A 22,057-nucleotide genomic window follows, 5' to 3' on the forward strand; every position below is an offset into this window, starting at 1 on the left:
TGGGAGAAATCCTCAGATGTTCCAGAGACCAAGGATAAGGCCTAAGAGCGGTCTGCCGAAGTGGGGAGAGCCACTGAAGAAGTAGAAGACTCTGAAACTGAATCCAAACCTGAGCTAAACCCTGTGGGGAGTAAAGAAAAAAGAGAAGTGTTATCTGTTGATAGAAGAAAGAAACAAAGCGAGTGTGAACACCAGGTGACACCAGAGCGGCTAAAGGGTGGTATAAAACTGACCAGCCGGATCTCCAACAAAAGGAGGAGGCGGGAGTTCCCCGTGGAAAACACGGCTGTAAAGATTGCAGAAGTTAGAGGTCGTGGACCTAAGAGGAAATCTGGAAAAAGGAGCAAGCCAGAAAGCTAAGAAAAAGTTCTCCAGCAAAAAGGAGGAGGACTCCCTTAGACACTGTCTGCTAGGTAGAAAGTCAGTGTTTATGAAATACCAAGCTCTGCTAGCCTGGGGGTGGCAGAATAGAGTGAAATATGTGACAGAGGGCATGGTATGATGTGGGAAAATCCCCAGACTTCCGGTCTGAAGAAGAATGGGGGGGGGGGAGGTATGTGGTAATGTGAACAGTGCTGGAAGGTGTGTTGTCCCACTTCAGGTACCTCAGATGGGTGAGACAGATAAAATCCAGAGAGTGGCAGTAGTCTCAGCAAAGCATAGTTTGCTGAGACATTTCTGTATACATTTTCTGGGCTGGATTTTACTTGGACTGGTGGCTAGGCTTGGTAGAGGGAGTTCCCAGTCCACACCCTTCCAGTACAGGTTTTCCTTTCTACCTGAGGTGATCGCAGGTGAGGCCTGCTGTAATCAGGCTGGCATAAAGCGCCTCAGAGTAGGTCAGTCTGAGGAGGGAGAGCGAGACTGTTTTGTGAAGCAGAGGCTCTGTGTGTGATCTCAGTCAGGAGGCCTGAGGGGCCACAAGGCTTTGAATAGCCTGATGTTTGGAGGACCTAGCGACACCTAGAGAACGAGGGTTGCACGCCCAGCGTCTGGAGGACTACTGGGCCACACTCCCCCAAAAGGTACTGGAGTTGCCACAGCCTGGAGGCTGCAGTATTGAGTGAGGTAGGGACGTATTTTGTGTAGGTAGCGCCTAGACGGGCAGGAGTTTATGTATAACTGGACTATCCTTTATAAGAAGACTGTCAAAATAAATGCACAGTTTGGACATGAAAATCCGTTGTCTGGTGAGATATCTGTGAGTGTGACCCCCTGAAAAGAGACGATCCCTTACACATCATTATCAGTTCTGACCTCTAGGGGCACTGATGCGCTAATCCCCACATTCGACACTTCCCCAGCAACCATAAAACCGTAAAACCTCTGGTACGTGTGGTACACCCTCTGGGCTCACAACATTAACCAGCATTTTTGTATCACATATATTTTTATCAGGAGGGGGCACTTCTCTCCTGATCACATCCTGAAAGGGAAAAGGCATGTCATCATCATATACTTCACAGGACCTCACATTTTCATTTTTCAGTTCAACTACATCACTGTTCTCATTGGAGTCTCACGCTCAGTGAAAATCAGCGGATAGTCCTTATCCGCACGACTGTCCAGCACTAGTGTTGAGCGAACTTGTGTTTTAAGTTCGGTGTCTAAAGTTCGGGTTCGGGTTATCGAAGTATCCCGTTATGGATTCTAAATTCCGTTATGGTCCATGGTAGCGGAATCCATAACGGGATACTTCGATAACCTGAACTCGAACTTTAGACGCCGAACCTTTCACCAAAAAAATCATTGTTCAATTATCACACTACCTTATAGTGTTGCTGCCAGTGATGCCCAGACACCTTTTCTTTTTTCAAATGGACCCCCCGTTCGCCCCCGCTGCGCTCCCCGTTAGTTTTGGCGCCTCATATGCAAATGAGGCGTCTAGGTTATAGTAGGCGTCGATCTCTTAGGTATGCTGGGAGGTCTTCACTTCTCCCTGGCTGCGAGCGCATCCAATCGCAGCGCTCGGCTCTTAGCCAGGGAGAAGGAGATCAAGTTCTCGCGAGAGCCACAAGAACTTGAGCTTGCAGAGTTCCGGAGCCGGCGCCATCTTGGAGTCCCAGCAGCAGCAGTATCGGCGACAGCAGCAGCAGTATCGGCGACAGCAGCAGCAGTATCGGCGACAGCAGCAGCAGTATCGGCATCCTGCAGGTAAGTGTCAAAATCACCCCTAGACCAACGAGCATGATGTCTCTAATGTGATATTCCCCTGAGGCAACAAGCATGAAGGGGGGTAGTGCAATTTGCATATACTCCAGAATGTTATGAAGAGTGATCAGATGAATTGCATAGTCCTTCTTTGCCATGAAAATTAACTTAATCCCCAAAAAAACTTTCCACTGCATTTTATTGCTGTCATTAAAGGATCTGCTGAGATCATTTCAGTAATCGTCTTCTTAACTCAGGTGAGAATGTTGACGAGCACAAGGCTGGAGATCATTGTCAGGCTGATTGGGTTAAAATGGCAGACTTGACATGTTAAAAGAAGGGGGATGATTGAAATCATTCTTCTTCCATTGTTAACCATGGTGACCTGCAAAGAAACGCGTGCAGCCATCATTGCGTTGCATAAAAATGGCTTCACAGGCAAGGATATTGTGGCTACTAAGATTGCACCTCAATCAACAATTTATAGGATCATCAAGAACTTCAAGGAAAGAGGTTCAATTCTTGTTAAGAAGGCTTCAGGGTGTCCAAGAAAGTCCAGCAAGCGCCAGGATCGTCTCCTAAAGAGAATTCAGCTGCGGGATCGGAGTGCCACCAGTGCAGAGCTTGCTCAGGAATGGCAGCAGGCAGGTGTGAGCGCATCTGCACGCACAGTGAGGCGAAGACTTTTGGAAGATGGCCTGGTGTCAAGAAGGGCAGCAAAGAAGCCACTTCTCTCCAAAAAAAACATCAGGGACAGATTGATCTTCTGCAGAAAGTATGGTGAATGGACTGCTGAGGACTGGGGCAAAGTCATATTCTCCGATGAAGCCTCTTTCCGATTGTTTAGGGCATCTGGAAAAAGGCTTGTCCGGAGAAGAAAAGGTGAGCGCTACCATCAGTCCTGTGTCATGCCAACAGTAAAGCATCCTGAGACCGGGTTGCTTCTCCACCAAGGGAGTGGGCTCACTCACAATTTTGCCCAAAAACACAGCCATGAATACCCTCCAACAGAAACTTCTTCCAACAATCCAACAACAGTTTGGTGAAGAACAATGCATTTTCCAGCACGATGGAGCACCGTGCCATTAAGCAAAAGTGATAACTAAGTGGCTCGGGGACCAAAACGTTGACATTTTGGGTCCATGGCCTGGAAACTCCCCAGATCTTAATCCCATTGAGAACTTGTGGTCAATCCTCAAGAGGCGGGTGGACAAACAAAAACCCACTAATTCTGACAAACTCCAAGAAGTGATTATGAAAGAATGGGTTGCTATCAGTCAGGAATTGGCCCAGAAGTTGATTGAGAGCATGCCCAGTCGAATTGCAAAGGTCCTGAAAAAGAAGGGCCAACACTGCAAATACTGACTCTTTGCATAAATGTCATGTAATTGTCGATAAAAGCCTTTGAAACATATGAAGTGCGTGTAATTATATTTCACTACATCACAGAAACAACTGAAACAAAGATCTAAAAGCAGTTTAGCAGCAAACTTTGTGAAAACTAATATTTGTGTCATTCTCAAAACTTTTGGCCACGACTGTAGTACCTACCCCCTCAGTGCCCCCCTCCCCCTAAGGCAACGAGCATGACTGGGGGTAGTAGTACCCACCCCCTCAGTGCCCCCCTCCCCCTAAGGCAACAAGCATGACTGGGGGTAGTAGTACCTACCCCCTCAGTGCCCCACTCCCCTAGGCAATGAGCATAACTGGGGGTAGTAGTACCTACCCCCTCAGTGACCCCCTCCTCCTAAGGCAACGAGCATGACTGGGGGTAGTAGTACCTACCCCCTAAGTGCCCCCTCCCCTGAGGCAACGAGCATGCAGGGGGGGTAGTAGTACCTACCCCCTCTGTGCCGCCCTCCCCCTAAGGCAATGAGCATGACTGGGGGTATTAGTACCTACCCCCTCAGTGCCCCCCTCCCCTGAGGCAACGAGCATGCAGGAGGGTAGTAGTACCTACCCCCTCAGTGCCCCCCTCCCCCTAGGCACCGAGCATGACTAGGGGTAGTAGTACCTACCCCCTCCCCTAAGGCAACGAGCCTGACTGGGGGTAGTAGTACATACCCCCTCCCCCTAAGGCAACGAGCATGACTGGGGGTAGTAGTACCTACCCCCTCAGATCCTCCCTCCCCTAGGCAATGAGCATGACTGGGGGTAGTAGTACCTACCCCCTCTGTGCCCCCCTCCCCCTAAGGCAACGAGCATGACTGGGGGTAGTAGTACCTACCCCCTCTGTGCCCCCCTCCCCCTAAGGCAACGAGCATGACTGGGGGTAGTAATACCTACCCCCTCAGTGCCCCCCTCCCCTGAGGCAACGAATATGAAGGGACGAGACACGTTGTCCACTGTGGCAATATTACTGTTGCCATTTATACTATCTCTCCTTACTGAGGGCTAAATAACTTTATTCATTTTTCACCAAATAAGTTGTCACTGTGTCTAAACATCTGTATTTATATAGTAAAGTAATGATTTTTCATGACTCATTGAACTTTTTTTTTTTTTTTGTAGATAAGAGATTGGACATCATCCAGTTTGCAGAAGAGAACTGAAAAGTAAAGTGGAAACTACTTATTAAAATGGTTGACGAGGGCATGAGCTGGGGAGTCATTATTTCAATAAAGTGGTTCCAAACATGGCTATTTGTACTCGTGCTATTCTATACTTGCAGTGGTAGTAATGGTTACCTCTGTACAGAGGCTCCCATCACTATGACCGGGTCTTATTGTCGGCCAGCTTGTTTTGGATTGTGACAACTGTGCCGACAGTAAAAACCAAATCAATTACCCCGGTACCCAAAGCCCCAGGGGTGCCGGGAAGAGCCGGGTTGCCGTCAAGCGTGAAACCATCTGATGTGATGGTTTCTCTCTTGGGGCGGCTGCGGGCTGTTATTACTAGGCTGAAAATGAGCCAAAAACCATGGACCTTCTCACCCTGACAATGGCAGCTCCCAGCTGTTGGTTTACCTTTGGCTGGTTATGATATTTTACGGGGGGACCCCACGCCTTTTTTTTTTTGGGCATTTTGGTTTAAAAAAGGCACTGAGGCCAACCGTGTTATCATAATGAGCCACGGATCAACCAAACAAGGATAATACATTGTTTTCTACTATAAGGCAAGCTTGTTGGCCAACTGGCTTATGGAGGATTGTTTGTACTCCGGCTCTCGTTGGGTTCTTCTCAGCCAGATGTGAAAAATTGCCAGTAATACTCCCTTTGCCTACTATTACGTTACAGCTGCTTCCGTTTCTAACACTGCAAGTCATTTTTCCATATACAAACAAGCCATGTTTGACTACAACCACTTTATTGAAATATATGCTACACTAATACAGCCGTCTCAATTTTATATCTATTTCCAATCGGTTCTATCCTAATTAGATAAGAAACAATCCAAGTATTGTGTAGAAAACGCACTGGTCTCAACTGTCATATGACCCTACTGATCCACCATGCATGCAGTCACTAAATTCTAGTGGTCACACTTAACAACCTGGTAAAGATGTCCGTAAAAAAAAAAATTTTTTCTTTTTTAACAGGTATAACAATGGATGGTGCCAATTCCTTCATCATCAAGATCAGAAAAAGTAAATTTTTTATATTGATTATGTATACATTTTTTTACATAATAGTACTATCAGACTGTTGCTTGACGATTCACTTTTTGTCGTGTCTAGTTGGAATGGCTGAAGAAGCGTCTTCAAGGAAAATACGGTCGTCCAGATAATTCCGACCCATGTTTTCCGGATAATCCCACACGTTCTACAAACATTGTTGAGAATAGTGAAATTGAAGAGTCAGAAAACAGAATTGGAAATACCTTATGGTGTATTTGTACAAATTGTAAACCAATGCCTACTGCAGTAGAATCTATCTGCTGCAAAGAAGTCTCAAATATCGAACCATATATTGAAGACATGGGATGTATAATTGAACACGAATACTTTCATCACTTTTGTGAAGATAGAGGAAGGGTTGAGGTCTCATTGCGTGCTATAGTTCAAGTTATGCATCCTCCGCCGGATAAAGATATGAATAGGTTGGCTAATTTGTCATGTATGTTTTAACATATAAGTGTCTTGATGTTAATACATGCTTCGTAAATAATTTTTCTATTTATTTTTTTATGATGAGGCTAATTTCACCCATGGGGCAGACTGATCCATCAAACAGATTTGTAGCTAGAATTGCCTGCCTGTTTCGTCAAACTATATGCAAACGCATGTAATTTTATCTGACTGATCATGCATTTTTCAGAATTATCGTGTCATAAAAATGCATGATCGTTAATTAAAATGCCTTGCAGTACGGGATGTAAAGGCCTGTACATGCACAATAAGGATAGATCCTGCATTGATATATTTTGATATGTAAAAATAAACTGGATCTAGTATTCCAGACAGTATTCTTATTTTTGGGCCAAATATAAAATCGTACAATGCTGTGAAATTATTTCTGTCATGATCATTCAAAAAGACTGAACTGAACACATACTGAATGGATTGCTCTCCATTCAGAAAGCATGGGGATATAATTGATAATTAATTTTCAATCATATAGCACCCTGGACCGAACTATGTTCTGTAATAGATAAATGCAATCGTGAACGTCACGTAAATTGCATATAATCTGTACTTATTCAATCTTTTCTAATTTTTGGTACATACAGGCTTATAGAGGATTCACTGCTTGGATACACGGCTATCTTGGCGTTGGCAAAAGAAGACCAATTCCATCTTGTGCTGTCTCTGTGATAAGAACTGTATTTCCGGACCCTGACCAAGATTATTGTGGATTTCTTATGTTCAGAGAAGAGCCTGCAGAGTACATAGCCATGGAATAAAGTTGTTAATTTTTCTATATTTTGGAAAAAGTATAATTCAACCCTTATTTTTGTTAATAATCATATATATTGAAAAATAATACATAAAACTTCAAGATAACAAGAAAAGTAATTACAATTTATGTGAAACAAAAAATATAACAAGAGTTCTGTATTTGTCACAAAATATTAGAGGCAATGAATTATGTCCATACAGAGAATAATATTTATACCATTTTTTTCTTATGTTTAGATTAGCTTCATACTTGCGGCCGGACGGATCCGACAGGCCACAAATGTAAAAGTACCCCTACTGGGCTATAATACTTCATGATTTGGGTACTTTCACACTTGCGGCATGACGGATCCTGCAGCCTGTTCACCCTGTCGGATCAGTCCTGCTGCTATTTTGTTTCTCCGTCCCCATTGACTATTATGGGGATGGTGGTGGAACTCCGGCTCAGCGCGGCAGTGCGGGGTGAGAGGCCACTGGACGAAAAAGTATGACTTTACTTTTCGTCCAGTGGCCTATCGCCCGGCACTGCCATGCTGCGCCGCAGCTCCCCCACCGTCAACATTATAGTCAATGGAGACGAAGTGGTGGTCCGGTGAAATAGCGGCAGAACTGGTCCGACACGGTGAACCGGCTGACGTATCCATTCTGCCGCAAGTGTGAAACAACACATACAAAAAAATATATATACATATTACTAAAAATTTTACAAGAGTTCTGGAATTCAGATAAAATATAACAGATAATAACGTAGGTAATTACAGAGCATAATAATTAGACCATTTTTTTTCTAGTTTTGACTTGGCTATAAAACTAGAAATTTACATAAACATATATACATTTTAGGAAAAATTTTACAATAGTATAATAGCCAATGACTTTGGTCAATACAGAACATAATATTATTACAATGTTTTTTTACTTTACTTGGCTATAAAACTTCAACATTACAAAAAATATATATAGGATTTGTCACAGACAATCAAAAAGACAATGACTTACACAGAGCATACAATTTTTGTAGTGTGCTAGAAACACTGTGCTCTCTGATGAGTTATATACATCGCTGTGTTCTGTCCCGTCAAGGCAAGCCAGGGCATTTCCATCTTCTCCACCTGTGTACAAAAGGTAATTGTAAAGTCATGAAAATTATGTTCAAAACACTGCCTGTTGAAAGAAAAAGTCAAACACCCAAGCCAGAAAACATTTTCTATTTTCATGCACCTACCGTAGAGCCACATGGAAAAAAATATATCACACCACAAGTCTAAAGCGATGATCTCCTCCACTCAGTCATCCACCTGTAACAAAAAAGGAAAGTGGTTTGAAAAATGAATAACACCAATTAGGAATCCGTACAGTGGGATATGTCCACGTTACTCCTTTCTTACCGCTTGTACAATCGGCGATGTCCCGTCCAGGAAAGACAGGGGGGCTTCTTCCTTCTTCTCCGTCTTTGCACAAAGCAAATTGTTAGTCAGCCCAAAAGACACACACTGTAACAGGAAAACTTTTCCTCTTTGCATCCACCTACCGTAGAGTTGATTGGAACAATCGCACGCCACGGCTACAGAGATGTTCTCAAACCAGGAAATAAAAAAAACTTTGAATCTGCAAACATTAAATCACTTACAAAAAAGTTAGGTTTCTCATAAACCAAAACCAGTAACCAATCAAAAATAGAAAAGTAACGGAAAAGCAACAATCGATATTGGATGGAACTGAAAACTAAAATTTTTGTTTATCAGGATAGCTGACCAGTCAATAATTATTACTTGCCAAACCGAGACCAATGTTGACGTAGAACAACTTCTTTTTTAGGCCGCTCAACATTTGCAATGTTGGGTGGAAGATCTGGTGTCTGACTATTCCATTCTGATGTCAGGTCTCCTAAAGCTATTTTTAAACAGTCGGCTAAAATTTTCTCAACATGTTCTATATTCATTGGTTCATAAACGTTTTTCACCGTGCAGCGTTTTTTCCCCTTTGGAAGAATTAATTTTGTTCGTTTTGTACCAATGGGAGCTGAGACAGATGTTGGGAGTTTAACAACTGCTTGTTCTCTTCCCAGATTATTATTATGTGCTAAAATAGCAAGTTTTGTTCTAGCTTCCATGCCATCAATTCCAAAATGTATTCTTTTAGTACGAAACTTTAGTACTAAGCTATGGAAGGCTTCAAGTGGTCCAGTGTGGCAATTTCTGATCAAGTGTGGAACATCGCTCAAGAATTGTTGATTTTGGACGATCTCCTCCAGTCTACAGAAAGCGGTACTCTCCTATTTTAGCCATAATACTGAAGGGTTTTCATTTAATTCTTCATGGGAGCATTTTTTGTAGTGTTCTCCATTTTCCCACTCGTGCATGTCTAGTATGTGATAGAGAACAGAATTCCAACGTTCCCTGAAGAAAACTTAATTGTGGTCACACGTTTTTACACTCCACCAGAAATGGTTCACTATCTTATCGATCCAAGGTTTCAGTTCCTGTCTAGCTCTTCCGTTACTTGCCTTTAACAATTTCTTTTTATAGACTTTGCGTAATGCCAAATGTCAAACTGATGGTCTATGTCAGTGTACAACTCACGCATCAACTTTTGGAAACTGACATGTCGATCAGAGACAAAGACACATACGTCAAAGCTGTTGTTAATTAATCTTTCCATAACTCTTTTAAAACCAAACTTCTCCATAGCAACTGAAGAACTGCACTGGCTTCGATGCACAACTTCAAAATCAATTTTTTTTTTCTGTATACAGGTCCATAACTGTGTATGTACAATATTTGGCAGAGTGGCCAGGGCTATCACATTGACCATCTCCAGCTATACACATGGGAAAAGCATGCATTTCTTCATGTACTTTTCTCTTTTCTTCCAGCCAGGCAATATCAATTGCAGGGAAAATAAATTTGGTTTGATAACGGTAAAAACTTGTCTCTGAAAATGCGGTTAAACCAAAAATGTTAAAAAACTCGTTGCCTTTTTGAAAATTTAGTCCACTGCACAATATTGAAGCAGCTAAAAGAACATTGCCACTCCAAAAACTACCAATTTTAGGCTGGGTACTCCATAATAAAGACGAGTGCCCCCTCCTACAACTACCACGAATTGTCAAAGCACTTCCCTGTCTTTGTTTAGAAAACGAACATATGGTTAGATTACAACCGTATGTATACGGACATTTCACCTGACGTAGAAGTGCATCAAGGCAACTTTCTTTAACTATAAATTTAGCATCACTCACCATGTCTTCAACGGTTAGTTCAGGGATTGAATTATCATGGTCAGATTCAAAAACTGACTGTAATGAAATCAAATCAGATGAGCAGTGGCTTATCATCAAAGGGTCATACGAGTTATCCCTTGAATCCAGACCTTCACCTACATCAGCTTCAGCATGACGGACAATATTGCTGAACTCCTGAATTTCTCCAGTTAATGGAAAAAATCCACTAACCACATCATCATCACAGTTATCAACATCTTCAGGTTGCAACAAAATTTTGGTCTTTTTTCATAGTAATAGGAGACAGCAGGCTAACAAAAGGAATGCTACTTTGATTTAGATTTGTTGAAGCTTTTGGTAAAGGTGTAGATTCAGTTACAATATGAGTAAGATGTCTTAGAGGGGATTCTTGTTCCACAAGGACCACGTTTGATTCTCGAGTAATAATTATTGAATTTGTTAAATCATAATTGATCTGAGTCGAAGCATCACTGAATTGTGAAGTTGGAATTTCAACAGTCTCTGTTACTTGTTGATTTTCCACGCAAGAAACAAATTCAGTCTGCCCGCTTGACTCGGGATTTAAAGATGATTCTGAGGACACAACTATATTATCAAACTGTTGCCCACTCAGATTTTCAAATTTTGTTTTTTGGATTCTTTTTCTTTTTTTCAAATTGTCTGCCACTTTCCTTTCCGAATCCAATACATTTTCAAATATGGTTGGATTCGAAATTGGACGAACTACACGGCCGCTAGCATTGACAATTAAACTGTCTTCTGTGAAATGTAAAGAAAACAGTTTTATATTTATTATAATTTTTCTTTTTGCATGTAATAATGTCTTCGGCTATACAATTTAATTCCTCTCCCCCCAAAGGAATTAATATTGACAACTATTCCATTATTCTTTCCCTACTGTTGGGAAAGCAGTGCAATTTAATTTCGTGGCCGTTGTGGAGACGTCCTGCAACAAAAAAAACAGTTCTTGATCCAACAAGTGGATGGCATTTTCAAAATTCCTGTTGGAGAAAAAAAGACAAAATTAATAAATATATATTGAATGGATAGAAATGGTAAAGAAAAATTAAACTTACAATTTTTTTGATAAAAAATAACTAACTTTGTAATGTAGAACCGAAGATCTAGTAGACAACTTATTCCAACATGGAATATTTTTGGGGAACACCAAAAAAAGATTAATCTTCTGTCTTTGTCCATTGTTGAAGCTTTGAAGGAAACTTCTGTATTCAATACTTACCAATGTTTACTACTTACCATAAATGTTTTTCAAATGTATAAACACAAAAACTTTTAATCGTTGAACTTGAAAATAACCCATTTAAAACATTGATTTGGGTTTTGAACTCCATAACTTCACGCAAGATGATTCTTCTTCCAGATATGAACTTTGTATTTTAATTTACCTGTATGGTAGGTACCTACAAATCCTTACCACAGAAACCACTATAACAAACCAAAGTAATCAAATTATAATTTAAAAAATTGTATCTATTTGTTGAAAAAAATTAGACTTAAAAAAATAATTAATAAGTACCTGTTTGATATGGTTTAATATTGGAAATGAACTCGGTCACACAAAGATATGTTTGATATCCTAAAATTAATGATATAATATATTTTTTAAAATACTGTTATAGGCCATCCCGATTTGGGGTTGAATAAAATTTTGTTCAGTAAACTAAGAAACATTTGACACTTCAAATTTTTTTATTTATACATATTTATTTGGATGGTTGTAATATTATGATTATCAGGTTGTTGAGTGTGGCCACTAGAATTTAGTGTCTGCAAGCGTGGTTGATCTGATACGTATACTCTCCCACCATTGTAAAATGAGTTGTTTTTTTTCAATTTTGTTGTATGTACTACTAAACCTACCATAGTCTTCTATCCACTGTCCCCTATAAAAACAGCAATAGGGTCTATTTTGCTTCGGTTATTACAGTCATATGACAGTTGACATCAGTGCGTTTTCTACACAATACTTGGATTGTTTCTTATCTAATTAGCATAGAACCGAATGGAAATAGATATAAAAATGAGACGGCTGTAATAGTGTAGCATATATTTCAATAAAGTCGTTGTAGTCAAACATGGCTTGTTTGTATATGGAAAAATTACTTGCAGTGTTAGAAACGGAAGCAGCTGTAACGTAATAGTAGGCAAAGGGAGTATTACTGGCAGTTTTTCACATCTGGCTGAGAAGAACCCAACGAGAGCCGGAGTACAAACAATCCTCCATAAGCCAGTTGGACAACAAGCTCGCCTTATAGTAGAAAACAATGTATTATCCTCGTTTGGTTGATCTGGGGCTGATTATGATAACACGGTTGGCCTCAGTGCCTTTTTTAAACCAAAATGCCAAAAAAAAAAAAGGAGTGGGGTCCCCCCGTAAAATATCATAACCAGCCAAAGGTAAACCAACAGCTGGGAGCTGCCATTATCAGGGTGAGAAGGTCCATGGTTTTTGGCTCCTTCTCAGCCTAGTAATAACAGCCCGCAGCCGCCCCAAGAGAGAAACCATCACATCAGATGGTTTCACGCTTGACGGCAACCCGGCTCTTCCCGACACCCCTGGGGCTTTGGGTACCGGGGTAATTGATTTGGGTTTTACTGTCGGCACAGTTGTCACAATCCAAAACAAGCTGGCCGACAATAAGACCCGGTCATAGTGATGGGAGCCTCTGTACAGAGGTAACCATTACTACCACTGCAAGTATAGAATAGCACGAGTACCAATAGCCATGTTTGGAACCACTTTATTGAAATAATGACTCCCCAGCTCATGCCCTCGTCAACCATTTTAATAAGTAGTTTCCACTTTACTTTTCAGTTCTCTTCTGCAAACTGGATGACGTCCAAACTCTTATCTGCAAAACAAAAAAAAAAAAGTTTCAATGCGTCATGAAAAATCATTACTTTACTATATAAATACAGATGTTTAGACACAGTGACAACTTATTTAGTGAAAAATGAATAAAATTATTTAGCCCTCAGTAAGGAGAGATAGTATAAATGGCAACAGTAATATTGCCACAGTGGACAAAGTGTCTCGTCCCTTCATATTCGTTGCCTCAGGGGGGGGGGCACTGAGGGGGTAGGTACTACTACCCCCAGTCATGCTCGTTGCCTTAGGGGGAGGGGGTAGGTACTACTACCCCCAGTCATGCTAGTTGCCTTAGGGGGAGGGGGGCACTGAGGGGGTAGGTACTACTACCCCTAGTCATGCTTGTTGCCTAGGGGAGGGGGGAACGGAGGGGGTAGGTACTAATACCCCAGTCATGCTCGTTGCCTTAGGGGGAGGGGGTAGGTACTACTACCCCCAGTCATGCTCGTTGCCTTAGGGGGAGGGGGTAGGTACTACTACCCCCAGTCATGCTCATTGCCTAGGTGGAGGGGGGCACAGAGGGGGTAGGTACTACTACCGCCCTGCATGCTCGTTGCCTCAGGGGATGGGGGCACTGAGGAGGGAGGTACTACTACCCCCAGTCATGCTCGTTGCCTTAGGGGGAGGGGGGCACAGAGGGGTAGGTACTACTACCCCCAGTCATGCTTGTTGCCTAGGGGAGGGGGGAACTGAGGGGGTAGGTACTACTACTCTCAGTCATGCTCATTGCCTTAGGGGGAGAGGGTAGGTACTACTGCCCCAGTCATGCTCGTTGCCTTAGGGGGAGGGGGTAGGTACTACTACCCCCAGTCATGCTCATTGCCTTGGGGGAGGGGGTAGGTACTACTACCCCCCTGCATGCTCATTGCCTCAGGGGAGGGGGGCACTGAGGGGGTAGGTACTACTACCCCCAGTCATGCTCATTGCCTTAGGGGGAGGGGGGCACTGAGGGGGTAGGTACTACTACCCCCAGTCATGCTCGTTGCCTTAGGGGGAGGGGGGCACTGAGGGGGTAGGTACTACTACCCCCAATCATGCTCGTTGCCTAGGGGAGGGGGGCTCTGAGGGGGTAGGTACTACTACCTCCAGTCATGCTCGTTGCCTCAGGGGAGGGGGGCACTGAGGGGGTAGGTACTACTACCCCCAGTCATGCTCGTTGCCTTAGGGGGAGGGGGGCACAGAGGGGGTAGGTACTACTACCCCCCTGCATGCTCGTTGCCTCAGGGGGAGGGGGGCACTGAGGGGGTAGGTACTACTACCCCCAGTCATGCTCTTTGCCTTAGGGGGAGGGGGCACTGGGGGGGGGTAGGTACTTCTAGCCCCAGTCATGCTCATTGCCTAGGGGAGGGGGGCACTGAGGGGGTAGGTACTACTACCTCATGTCATGCTCGTTGCCTCAGGGGAGGGGGGCACTGAGGGGGTAGGTACTAATACCCCCAGTCATGCTCGTTGCCTTGGGGGGAGGGGGGCACTGAGGGGGTAGGTACTACTACCCCCCTGCATGCTCGTTGCCTGAGGGGAATATCACATTAGAGACATCATGCTCGTTGGTTTAGGGGTGATTTTGACACTTACCTGCAGGATGCCGATACTGCTGCTGCTGTCGCTGCCATCGTCTTCTGCGCTGGGGATTCTAAGATGGCACCGGCTCCGGTACTCTGCAAGCTGAAGTTCTCGCGGTTCTTGAGAGAACTTGAGCTCCTTCTCCCTGGCTAAGAGCCGAGCGCTGCGATTGGATGCGCTCGCAGCCAGGGAGAAGTGAAGACCGCCCAGCATACCTAAGAGAGATCGACGCCTACTATAACCTAGACGCCTCATTTGCATATGAGGCGCCGAAACTAACGGGGAGCGCAGCATGCGAAACGGGGGGTCCATTTGAAAAAAGAAAAGGTGTCTGGGCATCACTGGCAGCAGCACAATAAGGTAGTGTGATAATTGAACAATGATTTTTTTGGTAAAGGTCCTCTTTAAAACACAAGTTCGCTCAGCACTATCCAGCACCTTTATTATTTTACCAGTCTCAGGTTTCAATATTGTGCTACCTCTTACCTGGGCTAGCATGGGATCCCAGATCCTTGTCATCCCATGTCTAGCCTTGATTCCGGGCATTTTGGGTAACACAAGAATATTCTCCCCTGCAGATTCCTGCGAGGGAGCAATCACAACAAGCTTACCCGCCTGTTCAGACACTGGTTTTTCCACGTTATCACACATTTTTGCAATAGTTTCTTGACTCCGCGACTCACCTACCGGCCCGACAGGTATCAACTGCCGTCGGCTTATGGTCACTGGGTCTGCCACATAATCAATAACAGGAACAATCTTATCCAGCGATGTCACGGGTTTAGCAGTCCCGGGAGCCAAGGATACTCCAGCCGCAGAATATGAGCCACTTGCTCCGCTCCATAACTGCTGGACAGCCGCACGCTGTTGTGGTTGGTCGCCCTTAGCAACCGCCTCGCAGATCCTCGGCACATCCTTTCTAGGACTCTGTCTCCACTGGTAGGGAACACTCGACTTCCTGAGAGCTGAACCACTCTCCCCCTCTTTATCTTCCCGACGGTTGCCCTTGGCAACGGCATATCTTTGCTTTTTCTCCGGTGTTCCCGGTACATTGCTGATCTCTTGGAACTTTGTGCAGGGTCCATACAGCGTTGAGGACCCTCTATTCAGGGCTAGCTGCAGCTGCGCCTCCAGAGCCTCTCGCTCAGCATCAAATTTCGCCAACTCACTTGGGGTACAACCCATCTGTTTGACCAGTTTTTCCTGCCGTTTAATCTCCCACGTCCGTCGGATGTATTCTTCCCCGAGACCCATGGCAACAAACAGTCTCGTAGCAGGAAAAACTTTCAGACACGAGTCCACTTTTGCTGGGCTACTGGCCCTTTAATGACTTAATAGGATGGAAGATCACATTCCGTCAGCTGCCAGACCTAACACCAAATACCCTCACTCCCAATTAACACTCTGACACAAACTTCTTGGTATAAATGGCCGTAGCAGCCCGTTTATTAAACAACAAATTCTTCATCAACTTTTCTTTTAACAATCATAATAATGAACACATAAACACATAAATAAATGCAATAACTTCCAACACATTGCGAAAGGATCCTAGAAGGCAACCCAAGCAAGCTGCGTTCTTCACTCCCATCTCCACTTGACTCTCCACCTTACCCTTGGCCGCAGTCACCGACCCAAAGGTACCAAATCCTTCAAAATTATATCTCCATCCACCCCTGTGGGCATTTTAGCCCAAACAGGAGTCCCAGCCATCAGCTTAACGAATCTCATGAGATGCACTCTCCAACGTGTCATGCACCTCTTAAATATTGTATTGCCTTCCAGGACCCTCCATTAACCTGCCACAAACGAACACAGGAGACACCTCACCTGTGGACGTCCCGCCACACCCTCAAAGCTATCTCAAGACCATCCTGTAACCCCGAGGCACACAAATCCATACCCACATCATTAAGATGCACACCATCAGCCCTTGAGGTGACGCAGCCTCCAACTCCCTATGTCGAACCACAAATCCGCCCTGACAACGGACAAAACGACCAACCTCCTTATTTAGCTTCGCCCGCGCCTTATTAATTCGAACTACTGACCTCGCAAACCGCCATGACCTTCTAGCAACCACCTCAGACCAAACAACCAACAAATCAGGAAATTCACCCAGCAACCGCAACAAATCCAGTTTGATGTCACGTATTACATCCCTAGAGAAACGAACACCTAAATCGTTCCCCCCAACGTGCAGAACTAAAATGTCTGGGGGCCTTACCAACCCCGCAAAAGCATGAAACTCCGGCAACACCCTACCCCACAACATCCCTCTCGAGCCAATCCACCGTACTTGCAACTCCTCCGGCCGAAAACTCAATTGCTTTCCGTTCCTCCGCCCGCCGGCTCTCAGCGCTCCCCAGTGAACGTAGGAATGACCCAGAATCCACGCCAAACACGAAGATAACCCTAAAAAACAAACACAATGAGACTTGACCCGAACATGCAAACTCCAACGAACCTCCTCCCCCACTACAACATATGAGAGCGAATATATCCCCGAAAGCAATCTGATTCCCATCGTCCAATCCGCTTGATAGCTATATCACTGAGACCCCACCTTGCCGCTTCAGTCGCCGCCCCGATCCTGAAAGAATTAGACGCAAACTCCATGGCCGGATGACCCGCAGCCGCCAGACACCGCCTGAAGATCGCCACAAACTGGAAACGAGACATCACCGAACCATCTTGGTGCATCAAAAAGGAACCCGCCACACCAGGCCGTAATAACAAAAACTCCTCCACACACCAAACAGAGCACTGCACAGACCCAGCTAATGGGCGCAACAAAACACAAACCCCCTTACCGACTTGATCAGTTTTCGACTTACGCAATACACATCGTACACCTTCCTCACCCAAACGAATGTCATCCATCAACAATCCACCGTCACGCGCCCTACTAATCGCCACCAGCTCAGAGACACTAAAGGCCCCGAAGAAAGCCAAAGAGAACGCGGCCCTAAACAAACACACTTCATACTCAGAATTGCACACCACACAAACCTGCTCCCACAACTGTTGTAACACCGAAAAGGAAACCGGACGACGAGCGTCCTTCCTAACAGCACTGCGCCTATAGCCCTTCAGAGCCTGGCGCACCAAAAAACTCCGGGATACGTCAGCTAAACTACGCAGACGCAACCAAAAAGCCACAGCCGCCACCCTTTTAGAAGCCACCGAGAAAGACAATCCCGAACTATAAGCCAACCCCACAAAATAAACCAACAGCACATGAAAATCCTCCACTGCCTAACAACCCCCCACCTGATCCACAAGCCGCTCCCAATGAGACCACACTGAAGAATAAGCAGACCACGTACTCCTACTTACGGACTGCCGAATCAGATCTGATGAGACCCCAAGGCCACGCTCCAGAGCCACTGAGGACAGGGCAGACCCGTAGCATCCGCGCTGGGCACCAAACTGTGAAAACTGTCCCACTGAGTGATGTCCTTATGCTGTTCACAATCCACGGTAACAGCACCACCCCCGTCTCTGTGCGAGATACCGCGGCAACGGTCCTCAAGCCCGATTGTATCGTCGACTTCAATCGGTATATGGGAGGAGTTGATCTCTCTGATCAAGTCCTCAAGCCATATAATGCCATGCGCAAAACCCGGGCATGGTACAAAAAAGTTGCGGTCTACTTGGTATAGGTTGCCACTGAAAACGAGAAAGGGAATCAGCGATAGAATTATCAACACCAGGAACATGCACCGCCACAAAACAAGCATTCAAACGTAACCCTCTGAGGACCAGGTGCCGAAGCAAACACAACAGGAGGTGAATTAGCTGACTGACTATTAACCGCTTGCACCACACCCAAATTATCACAACAAAAACGCACCCGTTTATTCCGTAACAATTCCCCCCACAGTTCAGTCGCCAAGACTATTGGGAACAACTCCAACAACGCTAGATTACCAAGCAAGCCGGCCCCTCTCCACTCCTCCAGCCAAGGCCCCGCACTCCAATGCCCTTGACAATACGCGCCATACCCGCAAGAACCCGACGCATCCGTAAACAATTCCAAATCTGCACTAGAAACGGGCGCCTCCATCCAAATCGAACGGCCGTTATAATCCCCCAAAAAACGCTCCCAAATGCCTAAATCCTCCCTCACTTCCGCAGACAACCCTAAAAAATGGAAAGGTACCTTAACTCCCGCAGTAGCCATGGCCAATCGCCTACAAAACACCTGACCCATGGGCAAAATTCTGCAAGCAAAATTCAATTTACCCAAAACCGACTGTACGCGATGTAACTGCACTTTCTTTTTCCTACGCAGAAACGCTACCTCACCTCGCAAATCTACCACCTTATCTTCTGGCAACCTGCACTCCATTGCCACGCTATCAATTTCTATGCCCAAAAACTTGACCGATGTAGCCGGTCCCTCAGTTTTTTCCACCGCTAACGGCACCCCGAACCTGTCTGCCACTCGCTCCATGGTGCACAACAACACCGAACAAACCCGTGAACCAGCAGGACCAAGAAACAAAAAATCGTCTAGATAGTGTAACACAGAGTTCCAACCCGCTTCTCGCTTCACCACCCATTCTAAAAATGAACTAAACATTTCGAACAAAGAACAAGAAATAGCACAACCCATAGGTAAGCAGCAATCCACATAAAATTGCCCCTCCCATCTAAAACCGAGTAAGTGAAAGCTATCTGGATGAATGGGCAACAAACGAAAAGCGGCCTCAATGTCCGTTTTCGCCAACAACGCCCCATACCCGAAACGTCGCACCCACCGCACTGCCTCTTCAAATGACGTGTACGACACTGAACATAACTCCATAAGCCTTCCAGAATCTGGAAACAAACTGAGTCCCACGATCCGAGACCACGTCAGAGGGAATGCCATGGAGTTTGACAATGTTGTCAACAAACACTTGTGCAAGTGTTTTAGCATTAGGTAGGCAAACACTATAAAGTGCACCATTTTACTAAAGCGATCAACTACCACCAGAATAACCGTCTTTCCTGAATAATTAGGTAGATCAGTGATAAAATTCATGGATAAGTGAGTCCATGGTCTGGACGGGATGTGCAACGGAAGTAGAGATCCGGAAGGACGAGGATGTGTCACCTCAGCACGTGCACAGGTACTACAGGCTGACACATAGTCCTCAACACACTTTCGCAACCCTGGGCACCATCTACGAGAGATGAGGTCGGCAGTGGATCTGCTCTAAGGGTGTCCCGTAAGAACCATACAGTGATGTTCCTCAAACACCTCGTGACACAATTCCGATGGCACAAACTGTTTCCCAGAGGGACAAGAATCCGGTGCGTCTCCCTGGGCCTCTAACACCCTCACCTCTAGATCAGGATAAAGAGCAGATATCACCACACCTTCCGACAGTAAAGGACTCTTTCAAAATTACCACCTCCAGAAAAACTATGTGACAAGGCATCTTCCTTGACGTTCTTAACCCCAGGACGATAGGTGACAGTGAAATAGAATCTGGTGAAAAACAAAGACCATCTGGCCTGCCTCAGGTTCAGTCGTTTAGCCGACTCCAGGTAAGCCATTCCTCAAAACCCAACTTAATGGCCAGTAAGTCTCTGTTACCCACATCATAATTTCTCTCTGCGGCAGAGAGTTTTTTTTTTTTGAGAAAAAGGCACATGGACGCCATATACCAGGTGACGGGCCCTGCGATAAAACTGCTACTACCCCCACCTCGGACGCGTCTACTTCTACAATGAAAGGTTGTGATACATCCGGCTGCACCAATATAGGGGCAGAAGAGAAGCATTCCTTAATCGCAGAAAAGGCTCGCAACGCCGAATCAGACCACACTGAAACATATGTCCCTTTCTTACTCATGTCAGTTAAGGGTTTTACTACTGTCAAATAGTTCTGAATACATTTTCAGTAGTAGTAGGTGAACCCCAAAAACCGCCTTCAGATTTTCGGGTCGATCCCAGTCCAATACAGCACGGACTTTCTCTGGATCCATTCGAAAACCCGATGATGACAGCAGGTAGCCCAAAAACTGCACCTCGTGTACAGCAAAAACACACTTCTCTAATTTTGCGTAAAAGCCGTCTTCCATTCATCCCTTTCCTTGTTTCTAACCGTATGTCTTGGTACATCTGTGACAATACCCTTCATTCTGAAACTTTTACACATTGAAATAAATGCGCAACTATTTAATATACTGTATGGTTGACCCCGCTAGCTAATAGAGGGACATCCCCTCTAAGACATCTATGTACCCAGATAGAAAATATGGAAAGTGGAATACCTCCGCTTTAATATTAAAGCCAGGTATAGACTTCTAGATGCTTTGATATCATCCTTACTAGAGATGAGTGAATCGATTCTAAACTAATTGGATGCTACCAGGATGTTGTAAAAATTTGAGTTGTATATGAATCTGATTTTTTTGTGATTCAATTTTTGCAAAGAGAAACTAATGAAAATGTAAAAAAAAAAACACACAAGAGAGAAAAAAGGTGGACCACTTTCGACCCGGGTATATTTAATTTGTACTTAAATTGAATCGTTAAACCATTTCAGCTTAATCAAACCTGAAAATAATTTTGAATGATTTGCTCATCTGTATTCTTTACCAAGAAGATGTATTTCTGGCCCAGGAACAGGTATGGACAATTACATCTACATCAAAGGAAAGAAAGTCAACTACTTATTCTTCACTTAGTAGAGTTGTTATAACGAGAGCCCTTTGGAGACCATGTTATCATCATTTTTCTAGCTGTAGATGGCAATTTTATTGACAGATATATAAAATCGCCTTCACGGTGTGGTACTAATTATCTTCTGTGTGTGAGATGACTAAAGAGACACTTTCCAATCATCGACTCTCAAGCGGCAATGTTCTGGATAATTGACATTATGATGGCATTCAGTGCAAACATGAAATGTCACTGTCTGCTTCTCCTCCACTGCTGTATTTATTATGGACTCTAATAATATCATATTATCCAGGTGAAAGGCAAAAGCCTTAGCTAACAAATGTTAATGAAATCCTTGAGTGCTTGTCATCAAGTCCCATGATTCCCATATTCCAAACCCTGATTTGCAGCTGGAATCCTTGATTTGCAAGCTGACGACATGGACTCTCAATGGTAATTAGTAGTGTTGGTCGAGCACCAAAGTACTCAGGTGCTCGAGTAGAACACCTCGGGATGCTTGGGTGCTCTACTGAGCACAATGGAAGTCAACGGGAGCTCCCGAGCATTAAACCAGGCACCCCCTGCTCTGAAGAGGGGTGGATGTAAAAAGGTCAGAAATTTATGGAAACACCACTGAAATGGTTTTCAAACAGCATGGGGAGGATGTCTGCATGCATCTTGGACTCCCAGGTCGCTGCTGGGAACGATGTTG

At 44.5% G+C, this 22,057-nt stretch overlaps 1 long non-coding RNA gene across 1 annotated transcript; it reads right to left on the reverse strand.

Annotated features, from left to right (window-relative positions):
* Nucleotides 1-8,012: 8,012 nt before the first annotated feature.
* Nucleotides 8,013-8,437, reverse strand: LOC120991870. Its single transcript, XR_005776841.1, has 3 exons — nucleotides 8,377-8,437; nucleotides 8,214-8,286; nucleotides 8,013-8,100 (listed from the first exon to the last, which is right to left on the reverse strand). It is a non-coding gene; the product is annotated as an uncharacterized LOC120991870 (long non-coding RNA).
* Nucleotides 8,438-22,057: the final 13,620 nt, after the last annotated feature.

The sequence above is a fragment of the Bufo bufo genome, chromosome 2, assembly GCF_905171765.1.
Source record: "Bufo bufo chromosome 2, aBufBuf1.1, whole genome shotgun sequence".
NCBI lineage: Eukaryota > Metazoa > Chordata > Amphibia > Anura > Bufonidae > Bufo > Bufo bufo.